Source organism: Drosophila ananassae, chromosome XR, assembly GCF_017639315.1.
Source record: "Drosophila ananassae strain 14024-0371.13 chromosome XR, ASM1763931v2, whole genome shotgun sequence".
Lineage (NCBI taxonomy): Eukaryota > Metazoa > Arthropoda > Insecta > Diptera > Drosophilidae > Drosophila > Drosophila ananassae.
In genome coordinates this window covers 17,669,400-17,683,253 of record NC_057932.1, presented here as the reverse complement: position 1 = coordinate 17,683,253, position 13,854 = coordinate 17,669,400, and the positions used below count along the sequence as shown (strand labels likewise).

General features: G+C 37.5%; 1 protein-coding gene across 9 annotated transcripts in view; it reads right to left on the bottom strand.

The window, feature by feature from the left end:
- Positions 1 to 13,854, bottom strand: part of LOC6502358 (cAMP-specific 3',5'-cyclic phosphodiesterase) — a 193,267-nt gene that overhangs the window by 37,797 nt on the left and 141,616 nt on the right. The gene's annotated exons all lie outside the window — the stretch shown is intronic.

The window sequence follows — 13,854 nt, the reverse complement described above, 5'->3', positions numbered from 1 at the left end:
TATATTTTTTTTTATATTTTATTTTTTATTCCAGAGTATTTGTTTGGTTTTGCAACTCGAGTAGCAGGTTTTTTTTCCTCATCTTCCTTGTTAACATTCCCTTGTTAGGGAAATAAATAAGAAAAAAAAAAAAATAGAGAGAGAGAAGATTGTATAGAAATTGTATAGGATAACACAACAGTAACAACAGAAACAACATCTAGCCTTAAGGACCCTTGTAGGACATCGTTGTTGTTGTTGTTGTTGTCTGAGCGGCTTACTCCCCACTGGTGATGATGGTCTTTACTGTACAGTAATACCTCCCACACACCGCCCTCCCCACCGTGCCAAGCCCCCTTGAAAGGATCCCCCTTGACCTTAACTAGGTACTTTTTACTTTTCCCATAATTGAAATGATTTAACAATGAGATAGTTCCTGAAAAAAAGGAGGGAGATTGTGGTCCGAGGGATTAGAAGGACTTTAGTTAGCAGGAAGAAAAAAAAAAATAGGGAAAAGGGACCACAACAAGTTTAGTTGCCAGTTGTTAAGTTCTTTCTTAGCCGAGTTTAAAAAATAGTGGCATTAAATTGGCAAAAATGAAGAGAAAATATTCCATTTTATGGTTAGTTAAAAGTTTTATTGGGATTTTCCGTCGAAATAGTTGTCTAGGGATTAAGTTTTAGCCTAAAAGCAGGCTTTAAAGTGAATGGGAGATTGAGAAACTCAAATATTAAAGCCAAAAAGTAGGCTATAGAATTTCAGGAGATTTTAAATCGTAAACTTAGCAGCCTAAAAGTGGGCCACAATATTTTTATTTGATTTTTAAATCGTATATTTTGAGCCAAAAAGTAGACTACACAATTTGTAGAATATTAACATCCCTAACTATTATCACTTTTCCAAACAATTTCCTCTCATTCAAAAACTCTAAATTGAAAACGCTTGAAAACGTAGATAATCAAACTAATATTGTTCTAATTTAGTTTTCGCCTCTGTCACCTGAAACTACCAACTCTAATTAACTCTTTTTCGCCATTTCTACCCAACAACTACTACTACTACTACCTTTCGGAAGATGACACCTTCCTTCTTCTTCAGAACAATTTTAAACTCAACTCAATTGCGTTTAATTAAAGCTATATCATAAAGCACTGAGGCCAGGTGGCGTAACAAATAGTGGTGTGTCTGCGGGTGGCCAGGAGATGGATGATGGAGTAGAGTAGCCCCACAGCCACCTGCACCTGGAACTGCACCTGCACCTCCACACGCACCACTTTTTAATTTGTTCAAATTGCATTAAAAAGAAAAAAAAAAAAGTAAAGGTAAAGGGGGAAATAAAAAGCATAACCAGAGAGGTAAAAACTAGAAATAGTGGCCAGGAGGAGGAAAAATTGCCACGAAGGAGAAATATAGCTAGAAGGATGATGGGTTGGTGGGATGGTGGCTACTAGAAAGTGGGCATCTAAAGTGAATTAAGCGCTGGAGAAATTCTTTCTCTATTTATACACTATCTATGATTTTCCGAGCGAGAGAAGAGCCGGGACTTGGAAAATAATTTAAAAAACAAACAAGATGAGATGGTTCTTAAAAGCGAGATACAAGATACTCAATGTCATGGCCAAGGTCAGAGGTCAGATATCAATTAGTGGACCAGTATTCAATCAGGGACCTGTCGTGCCTTCAACACCGACTTACACTACTTTCCACTTAACTTTCTCCATTTCACATTAACTTTCTTCGCGACTGCAGTTGCATCTGCACAGCAGCGCCATCTAGCGTGAAAAGGCCGCTGCTCACAGGTGGGAAATAGCCTTCGAATCCTTGGTTTCTAAGGACCCTATTTCTGATTTTCTTCCCTCCTCTTGCCCCCTTGTTCATCTCTTGTGGCTTTTCGCACCCCCCGCCCCATTACCCGCCCCCCTTTTCTCTAAGTGTTGGCAAACAGGGCGCCCGTCCCCCGTCTCTTTTCAGCGAAGTAGCGCCCTCTCTGTCGAGGAGCGCCTTGGGCGCTGTTTGCTACTTTCTATTTTCACAGCGACTGCGCCTGTTCACACACACACTCGCACACTCACACACACCCGCACACACCAGCCAGGACCAACACACATTCACAAATATTTCCTTTCAATTTTTTCCTTTTTTTTCCCCATCCAAGCTCTCTGTTGCTTTTTCTGCTTTTCTTTGCAACTAATTCAACTTTTTGCTAGGCACATACTTTCACAGTCATGACCAAGGCATTAGGGGAGCTTGGAGTTAATCAGTTTTTAGGCGAAATATTTTTTAAATATATTTTAACAAAGAAATATTAAGGAAATATGAGATTTTCAAGAAGTATTCTAACTAAACTCTCTTTGAAAATTAATCAGAATGTGGAAGATTTGAGAGAAAAGATTGCAAATCTCTGGGAAATTCGCCTAAAAATATGCTATACATTTTTAAAAGGTTTAGTAACAATATAATAATTAACTAAAACCTCCATTTATTTTCATAAAATAATCTTTTTGGATCTGTTAATATTTTAAACTTAAATAAATTACCAAAAAACGCATCCCAAACTTGATATTCAGTGTCCTTAAATTTTAAAAAATATGCTGCCTACTTTTAGGCATTTTTCAAAATCATTTAAGAGAGATCTATATAAATTCCATAAAAAATAACCAAAAACAGCCCCTAAAACCCTGACCCCAACTATATCAAGTATACACCAACATGTGTAGAATATTGTAAGTATGACTGTGCCCCAGTGGGTGTGTTGGTGTGTGTGTGAGTGTGCAGCATCTCGGTAACCATTATGCCCCATAGCTCAGCCCCTCCCCCCCCCCCGTCGTCAACCACCCCTTTTTTTCTCGTTCTTGTTGTTGTTTGGCTCTCGGGGGCTAAATTTAAGTAGCAACAAATCACTTCATTGTTTGCGTGTTTACATAATATTTATACATTGTACTTGTGTGCCTTCTCTTTCTCTCTCTCTCTCGCTATCTCTCTCTCTAGTGTTGACACAGTGTTTCATTAATAAAAATGCTTCCCGAAAAAAAAGAAAATTGAAATAAAAATAATAAAAAAAAAAAGAGAGAAATCGAAATACGAATCCTCCAATTCAGACAACAAGAAGAAAAACTTTCAGACTGCACGTCGCCGGAAAATGGGATAAAAAAAAATAGGGGGAAAAAAATACTGACCAAAAAAAAAAAGGACAAACAAGGAAGCTTCTCACAAAAAAAAAAAAAGGATAAAAAAACAGAGAAGCGGAAAAAGTGCAGATGGCTGAGAAAATGCAATCCTTTTAGGACTTTTTCATAATTAAATCACAAAGCTTAAATCATAGCATACTTTTAGACAGTGGAGGTAATGTTTTGGAAGCACTAGCAACTCTGGCAACTCTACCAAATTGATTGTAAATCATTTGGATTATGAGAACTTTGGCCTGAAATAAACCTTTAAGCCCTCACTTGAACCCATAAACTGGCATCCATCACTTGAAATTTAGTTCAAGCCACTTGGCTTTATACTTTAAAGTGGGTGGTGGGAGGGGATTGTGTGCCAATGGCTGTGGGTGTGGGGGGGTGTGTGTGTGTTTCTGAACTATATCCATTAATAGGATGAAGCTACAACCCATCACCATCATCATCAACATCAACATCATAGTCAGGGCAATCGTTATCGCTACCGTAATCATCAGCATCAGTGCTAATATCCACTGTGCCAGCGACGTCATAAATAATGCCTCTCACCCCCTAGTACACCCCCTAGTACACCCCCTAGTACACTCTCTAGTACTCCCTGGTCCAGCCCACTATCCTTAATGCAAAACATCTTTCAAAATATGCGCATAGTTTCATGGCAAAAACAGAAACGATGGCCTGCCTGGGCCCGGGCCGGGGCCAGTGTTTGGTATTTAAAGCAAAATGCATGCCATAATGGATAAAATATCTGGCATAAAGTCAAAAGCGTTTAGTCCCGGAGTGAGAAAAGTTATTTTGCCAAAAACTTAAACCTTCAATGGTTTTTTTTTGGGCGATTTTTTGGGGGGAAATTCAAGGAAACATTACAATTTCATGGAGAGTCTGAGGCAGAGACAGAATGGAGAAATTGCAGGAATTGCATTCATTACGCACTTTTCGCATCAGATGTGAGATTTTCCCATTTCACAGGCATACAAAGCATAGTTTTTTGTTTTTTTTTTCTTTCTGGAATGGAAAACCATTTGCAAATGTGCCTTAAGGGGGGAAAAATGAAATTTTTCATATTTTGTCTACACTTTGAGGAAAGGTATTACCTTTCTTTCGGTTTTTGGGCCACTAAAAAAATCATTGCCTACTTTTCAGCTTGAAAATAAGTGATTTGAAATCTCCATTTGAGATTTCTTTTACAAATTTCTGCCGATTTTCGTTCAGTGATAGTAGAACATCTGCCTTTTCGGCCAGGCTAACAAACCTCAGGGTGGCCAAGAACGAGTATCAGAAACCACCCACTACTACTACTACTACTACTACCTGGACATCCGAGAGAGAGTCTCTGATGTGTCAGTTTGTTGGCCCAGCTGCAATTTGAGGCTTTTGTGTTTTTGGAGGATGATAACGATAACTATGATGATGATGATGATGATGATGGTAGTCGTAGTGGTAGTGGTGATTGGAAATGGAAATGGAAATGCAAATCATGATGATGGCCATAGAGTCCTCCCTGCTCTGATCTGAAACGATGATGTTGACGTTGGCCTTTAGCGAAATGCCATTTTCAATGAGTCTCAATGCAAATGCTGACCAAATTAGTGTCAAAACGTATTGACTGCATTACAGATATATAGAGACAGGCAGATACACACACACACACACACATATCGAGGCTAAGAAACACACGCTTGGCCACACTAACTAACACAGTGGTTGTTAATGGCTTCGCAATTTGCATACATATGTATGTCAAATATGCTTTTCAAATACACAAAAAAAGTGTAAATATTTAAGACAAAGAATATAGGTAATTTTTTTATAAGATGTCGCCTTAAAGTAGGCTATAAATAGTTATCTGCAGTCTACTTTTAGGCTTAATAGCCATTATTTTTATCAACTCTTAATAGTATCTATATTTTTTTTTGCATTTTTCAGTGCAGTAACCTCTTGCCCTATCGTCGTGCCATGAATTTTTAGCTAACACACTTAACCCACTTGCCACGTCACACTTGCCACAACACGTAACCTTCGACCCTCTTCGACCCCACCTCCCTTGCATAATTCACAAAAAAAAAAAATATGCATTTTTTTTTATTTTGTGTTTGCACTTTAAGGAACACAGACGTGTGTGTGTGTGTGTGAAACAGAAGAGATTGCAATTAAATTATGTAGAAATATAATTAAGACTAAAAGTGTTGGCAAATCGTGTTATCCAGCACTGGACCAGGCGTACATGTGTGTTGCCTACTTTTAAGCTGTTGTTGCTGCAGGCTGGAGGCCCTCTGACTCTTGAAACTTTCCCCGGTAGCAGGACTACTACTCTAAAATCTATTATATTATTATTTTATTACCAAAAAACGAACGATGATGATGGGAAAATGAATGAAATTACAACTCAAGGGGAGTCTTTCATCTTTAGTGCCGACTTTTGGGGGCAAATTGAATGGCAAACCAATGACGTCACACTTTGAAAGGTGCTCTCTATCCGCCAGACTATGGTATTTTATTTATTTCTTTTTCATACATTTTTTTTTTTTGCTTTATTTAGGAAAAGATATAAGGGGGGAATAGTCGTAAAAATTGCTTGGCTCGTCTTTTGACAATTAAATGATGCCAGGGAGAACAATGAATGGGAATAGATGGGAGAGAGGCTGAGGCTGAGGCTGAGAATTTAGACAGAGAGCCACAGCTGAGGCATCTTAAAAATGCTACCATCTAACAGGAGGAGGCAGTCGGAGGCAGTTGGAGGGACATCCGGAATGAGAGGAATATTTTTGGTAAGGATGGCCGTAAATGACGTTGCTTTTAGCGCAAGCCCAGGACGAGGCAAACTCAATTAAATGTGACAGTGAAAATGCTTCTGCCATTCAGCCGTTTCTCGTCCGCCTAAAAGTATGCTTTATATATAAAAGCCATGGGCTATGGGAAGGAGGTGATAGGTAGGTAGGTGGGTAGGTGGGAGATTCAGGTGTTCGTTTGTGAGTCTGCTACTCTGTAGTGCCGTGTGCCTGTTGTTCCATCAACGAAATTTGCTTTAATTTCATCAAGCTCACAAAGTGTTGCATACTTTTTGGTAACCAGAAATTTTTTAAAGGACTTCGGAAGTACTCCTTAGAACTACTCCCTATACTTTAAACAGGAAATTGGCCTTAAATATTATTTTAATTTAATGAAATCTGTTTAAATTTAATTGAAGACTGTTAAAAGCCTAAAAGCATGCTTTAAAATTAATAAATTGAACAGTCCTTTAATTAAATTGAACAAAAATTCCAGGAAAAAATAAAGAAGAAGATAAACACGAAACAACAGCCCATAATATATCCTGTGATCTGAATTAAAGTAAGTGCTCTCGAGAGCTTGATTGTTCACACTTGGCTTAAAGCAAGAATGCCGCTAAAAAGCACGCAAATATGCTACACCTTCTCCTCCTCCCTAGCCCCAAGCCACTCTCTCTCTCTCTCTCTCTCTTTCACACTCTTTTGGTCCATCTCTTTCACACTTTTTGGGCATCTCTCTCTCCAAAGTTGCGCCATCAGCGTTTTCATCTTTATCGCTTGGAACTGCCAGGCAGCAGCTGCCAATAAGCAACGATTATGCTTGTAGCTACAATCGACTGCCTATCCCTGTGTATCTGTGTATCTGTGTATCTGTATCTCATGGATACATGTATATGTATGTGTGTCTGTATCTGACTGTGTTTGTACTAAAATGCCTCAGCAAAACAACAAAAATGCATAGAGCACTCAAGTCAGCCTCAAAGCCAAAGCTTTTCCAAATATGTGTGCGAATGCCTGTTATGGTATTGGTTACTATATGTGTATCTGTGTGTCCGTATCTGTATCTGTTTCTCTATCTGTATCTGTCTGTGTGTGTGTGTGTGAGCACATTGATAGCACTTGTGAGGCGTTATAAACTGCAAGCAGTTACAGTCATGGAAATGCCGGAAAAAATGCTGGACGAACAGGCAAAAATAAAAAAGGGTCTAAAAGAAGTACACCCAAAAAATAAAGGGATGAATTAGAGTTTTGGAATTTAGGAGTTTTGAAAACTCCTATTAGTAAGCCTAAAAATAGGCAATGATTTAGAAATAAGAGATTTAAAATCTCCTTAAAACCAGCCTAAAAATAGGCTATACAATTTTATAAACATTTTATGATGCATGAGTTTTTGGCTTGAGTTTGAGATTAAGTTTGGTTTTGATTTGCTTTTTGTTGTTTCAAAAGAAGAGATTTAAAATCTCAAAAAAGCCTAAAAATAGGCAAACAAATTTTATAAACATTTTTCAAAGCCTACTTTTTGGTGAAAACTTGCTTTCCCTCCTATTTTCTCTGTGTTTTGAACACAAAACTGACCCAACAAGACCTTCTGCCTTTTAAAGCAAAGAAAAAAAGGCAGAAATGTATAAACAGAAACAGAAACAGAAAAAGGATCCCAGGGAGCAAATCAACTTTGTGAGCTACATGGGGGAAATAGTTCAAATGGAAAATTGAAAACTCCTATTAAGAATAATCAGCCGGAATAGGTTTCTATCTGGCCTGTGCGATTGTCTCTTCTAAATTTGTAAATGACTTGCCAACAATTTCAATTTTCCGACCAACCATGCTATTATTTCATAGTTCCATTCTGTTGTTTTTCTTTTTAATGTGCCCTATTTTCCGCTCATTATGATTTGATTTTCCTCATCCCGCTTAGCGCCCAGCTATCGCCCACGGGAATGCAATTTATTTATTAAGTTATGCAACAGAATTGAAACAATTTTGCGCTTTTCATCTGCTGCCCGTTGATCCAAGCAACCCAATTAGTTGATGATCATTTAATGCACTGGCCCAATTGGTTTGCTTCGCTGCCAGAATGCCAGAATGGATGTGAGGTGAGGATGCGTTGAAAATAAGTGGTAGGGAGGTGTAGTGTGTGTGCATAAATTAAATTAAACTTAAATGTTTAAAAAGGAGTGGGCGGTGGTGGTGGTGAGCTTTACGCGCTTTATAACAATAATGATGATGAAGAAAGTCAGAAGGCGAGAGAGGAAGTCAAGTCGAGGCAACTCATTCAAGCCAATTGCCTGCTACCTTCGGGCATAATTAACCGACACAAGGCAGGTGATTACATATTTAATGCAAACGCATCACAATGTTCAAGCGGATGCGGCTTAAATACCTTAATTGATCGTTATGGTAACTATATAAAAAGACCTAACGAAAGCCCCCAAAAGTATGCTTTAAAATTGACAAGGATAATGATGATTTCTGTAAAGCCGTTGAGCATTTATTAAAATTGAAAGGCTTATACGCTCTTCGCTGAGGGAAATGTTTCATTGAAGAATTTTTTAGATAAAATATAAAGAAAAACAATTATTGTTTGAGCGAAGTTATCGATAATTGATCGATTTCAGAGTTATGACATTCAAAAGGTTTTCTTTATGTCTTTTATATGATTATAAATATATTTTAATTTAAACAATATACTTCTGAGCATAAAATTCTATCGAAGTTTTAAAGAATTTATCGATAAATTATCGATTATAAGGATATTACATAAAAAACTGTTATTTAAGTATTTTTTTTTATAATTTTTAATGAATCCTCAAACTTTAGAGCATGTAAAAAATGAATTACCAATTGAAGATGGACTTTTTTCGATAACTAAAGCTCATCCTCAAACTCTTATCGATAACTGATACAAGAAAAAAAGAGTGCCAATTTTTTAAAAATTTTTCTTTATGTGCAGAGCCCGAAAGAAATCGAAACGAATGGTCGGCAGGATCTAAAAGCGGGTCGCTGGTCGCAGGTCCTGTGCTTAACACAAAATCCGTTAACAGACACAATAAAGACCATTACACAATATCCGTCCACCCGCCCCTCATACATATATATATATATATATATATATATATATATATATATATATATATATATATGTATTCCCTTTTTACTTATGGCTTTTTATAGCACGTTGATTGCTGGTCCAAAAAAAAAAAATAAACCGAAAAACGAAAATGAAAAGAAATTGAAAATGAAAATGCCCGGCAAGCAGCAGAGCAGAATGATATGATGAGTGCGAGTGCGGATGATGGGGTTGGGGGACGGTCTTCTCTGATAAGTAGGTAAAATCCCTGCAGGATTTCAACGTAACATAAAAGAGTTGCCACCACACATACAGAAATACAAAAAGAAAAAAAAATACTACACACAAAACCAGCACATCAACCTGGGCCAGGGGCCACCCAAACAAGCCAACGCAATATTTACAGTACAGTCTATGCCAAAAGGCATTCAGAACGATGCCCAAGATGCACAGATTATTTAAACATTTCAAAATAAGCTTCCTTTATACATTTGTTTGCTTTTCAGAAAGTAACACACAAACACACACTCATACACACAGAGAACAGAAGGTCCTGTCCGGATCCCGAAGCCTCTGTCGCCACAAGCTTGCATTTCATTTCCAATTAAGGTATCGATTACAGAGGCCTTCTATTTCGTTAGTCTATCAAAATATCCTATAGAATTTCCCTCCAAAAAAAAAAACCCACAATAACATACTAACAAAATTGATTTAATTATGGAAATACCATAAGTGCAAAAGTTAATTTAGTGAAAATATTTTTGTATTTTGCAATATTAGGAGGGGGGAAAGGTGGGTGAATCGTAAAATGTTATCGATTCTGGTTGGCTTTCCTTGCCATTCATTCAACAATATCATCGAAATTTTGTTGCTTCGCCTGGAAGGCCATGTAAAAAAAAAAAAATAAATAAATAAATATCATATAAAAATATTTCATCCTCCATCCGATATGAACGAGGCAGCGAATGCGTATAAAAATGGCATTAGAAATAAAATACAACAAAAAAAAAAGAAATAAGCGAAAGACGCAGCAATAAATGGAGATGAAGCCAAATAGCAACAACAACAAAAAATGAAAAGAAAAAAAAAAAGGGGGGGGGGAGGCTGTTAAGGACCAAGAAACAGGAAATAAAATTCCACTTTAAGCGTTTTTAATACAAATGCAAATACGTAACAAGAAAGAGACAAGCAGACAGCTTGACAGGCGTGTGAGCGATGAGCGAGTGAGTGAGAGAGAGAGAGAGAGATAGAGACAGAGCGGGACGACATAGACAAATGCGGTCACATTGAGGTATATTAATATATATTTCTGTTGGAGGCAGACACCCATGAAAGGGTTTTTCGCCACCCATATATGTGGGGCGGCCCCCTCCAGTTTCTTTTCATGATGTGACTACGAAATAGAGCTGAGATGCACTGAGAAAAAAATATATTTAGAAGATAAACATAAGTACTAACCAGTTAGAGTAATTTCTTCATCTTTGATTAATCGAAATAATCGAAATTTATCGAAGATGATCTAAAATAATAATTATTTAAAAATTTCTCCCTAAAAATTAACTTATTTTGTGATAATTACTTTACTAAAAGGTATTTCTTCATAATCGATTGATCAAAACTATCGAAAAAAAATATCGAATTTATCGAAAGTATTAAAATATCACAAATATCACTCCTAGATAGAACTATCCTTTTCCCCAAGTGCTTGCTTGTGTGTTATATGTAAACACTGGGAAATGGCAGACAAAGAAGCTGCCAAAGGCTTTGAAAAAAAAAAAAAAATGGAGAAAAGTGGAGAGCTACATGCCACAAATAAAGTGGCAGCTACAATCAAACACACACACACACACACACACACCCGCTGGAGTGGAGTGATATAACAAAAGAAATAAGCATTTCACACAAACATACAGTGACAAGTGGATATGAAAAAATCATAGCATAGTTTAAGGCGCTGCCACGCTTACGCTTACAACAACAACAAAAAGCGGAAGAGTAAGCGGAAAAGCGCTGAAATTGCAAAAGCGGAAGTGTAATAAAGTGCAAAAGTGCAAAAAGCGCACAGATAGGAGACAGAAGACAGGAGACAGAAGAAACAGAAGCCACCAGCCACCCAGCCCAGTCGATGGGAAAAGTCAAGTGAGATAAGAACAATGCGAAACAAGAAAAGTCAAGTGTAAGAAGTGTCACAAGTTGTTAAAAAGAGGAGCGAGCGAGCGATGATGGGGTGGTATGATGTCCTTGGTCCTCCCAGGAAGCAAAAGGCAACAAAAGGTGAAATGTGAGATGAATTGAATTGAATTGAAATGAGGAGAGATGCAAAGCAGATGAAAGCTAATGGAAACAGAAATAAGGGGAAGTGGCTAAAGAAGTCCTTATATAACTCCTCAAACATACTATTTTTGAATTTAAATAGTAAATATTAATAGGAGAACCCCCTAAAGTCTAAAAATTGCCATCTGACCATTTATTTTCTTTCATTTTTGGGCCAAAAAAACACAGAAAAAATAACAAAAATGAGCAGCTACAAGTGGAACAAAATTCAAGGTGGTCATAATATGTACATACACATATGAGTATCCTTAATGTGTCCATGTGTGTGTGTTGTTAGTGTGTGTGTGTGTGTCTGTGTGAAAGTGTAAAAGTAGAATGAACGGAAACGTTACTGGCACAAGGACCTCGCAAAAGTATGCAACATTAAGTGCGGCAGCAGCGTCGTTGCCTTTTGCCGTTACTTTTGCTTTTGTCCAGGTCCTTGCTGTCCTTCTGCCTCTCTCTCTCCTCTCCCCCCCTCTACACCCTTTACCTCTTTATCACCAAAAAGCCCCCCCTTGTGCCGGCTGTGTGCCCCTTATGTGCCATTTTAGCATAAGTTTCTTTAACTGTCAATGTCCTGCAAGATCCTGCGAGAGTATATCTGAATTTTAAGAAAACTTTTTCGTAGGAAAAAGTGTGTATGCAGTGTGACCAAAGTTGGTTTTAGTTCCTATGAGAGCAATAAACCAATCGATATATATTTTTGGACAAAATTCAAGTGTTTTTCAGGAGTTAGATAAGAAAAAAAAGGATAAAATTCATGTTCAGACATCTTATGTCAAGGAAAAGTAATTTCAAAGTATGTAAAGTGTGACCAGAGTAAGTTCTAGTTCCTATGAGAGATGTAAGTTACTTGAAATACATTTTAAGACAAAAAGCAAGTGTCCTTGGGAGTAAGATATCAAAAAAGCTAAAAAAAATCATTTTTTGACATGTCAGGTGCAAAGTGTGACCAGTTTCCTATGGGAAATGTCAGCCACTCTAAATAATTTCAAGTAAAGAGCATTTTCTAGTCTATCTTTTTGTGATTCCTTAAAACTTTATCCACTTCCTTGATTTTCATTTTATTTTTTTATTGCACTCCACGTGCGTAGTAGCACCAAAAACAAAAACAAAAACAAAAAGAAACAGAAACAAGAGAGGCAAGGACTCATTAACAAAAATACGCAAAGGAAAATAAAAACAAACTGGCTGAAACAGCAACAGAAAAGTGCTTGAGTATCATTCCCTCCCACTCACAACCCATCTCGAAAAAGTCTCTTCAGAATAAACGAAGAATGTCTCAAGAAGAATAACATTCCGTAGGTATCCTTCGAAGGATAAAGAAAAAGGTTATCCCAAAATTAAGAGAAAAAAAAAGAAAAACAAGAGAGATGGAATACAAGTTTTCTCACTAATCAACTTCCCAAATGAACTGCTCTTTTTTGGTGCTTTTTTTTTTGAGAGGGGGTATTTTTTGTTAAAAAGTTAAATTATGAAAATGTCAAGAACAATATACATGTGTCATATATGTGAGGCACTCCCACACACACACATACACACACACATCACACATATTACACACATACATATATAAATGAATAAATGCCAAAAACAATTTACATAAAAATATTTGTGCGAAAAAGTTTTTAAAGCGAGTTTGGGTAAAATTTCCATATGAAAAGCGAACTGAAGGGAGTGGGGCGGGGGGGGGGGAAGGATGTGTGTGGGCGTGACCCGCGGTTTAGTGGGCGTGAGGGCAAGTTTATCAACTGAAGCATCGCCTAATCAAGAGCCCAGAGCCCCTAACCATTCTGCCCTGAAAAGCCGACCGCACAATTTACAGCTTTTTTCATCCAACTCCTCCTCTACCCAAAAATCCACTTTTCAAACTTTAAATTTTCCCACCCACACCCTCCATTAATTCGTATGTGTGTGTATAAGTGTGTGTGTGTGGGTGTTTTGTATTTGCTCAAGTTGAAATTTTCAATTTGAAGCACACAAAACTCATTAAGAGAGACAACTTGCCTCCAAAAATATTAAAAAGGGGCAACAGAATTCGGGATGAAAGGAAATTATCACAATTCGTTGGAATGTGTGTAAGAGTGTGTGTGTGTGTGTTAAAAATTAATGTAAAAAATTACTTGATTTAATGGGTAAGAGATTAAAGAACTATTTAATTAAAGATCTTGAGACCTAAAGCTTCCAAAGCCATTCTTAACCTTGAATTTTATGATTTTTTGGCGCCCGAGCCCCATCCCTAATTGATGGCATCGTCACGCACCCATCTCTAAGCCTCACGTAATGCCGCCTCACGCTCACGAGCCTGTTGGCTGTTCTGCGCTTTCGATTCAATCAATTCTTGATGTCTTTATTAATATTTATGCGATGCTGCCGACAATCTGCGTATCTGCCAGTATCCGAGTATCTGCGAGTATCTGTATCTGAGTGCTTTGCATGTGTGTGTATGTGTGTCTGTGTGTGTGTGTGTAAGCTTTTGCGTCACAGAGCGCTTCATAACGCGATTTTCCTCTCCTCCCCTTCTCACTCTTCACTTCATCCATC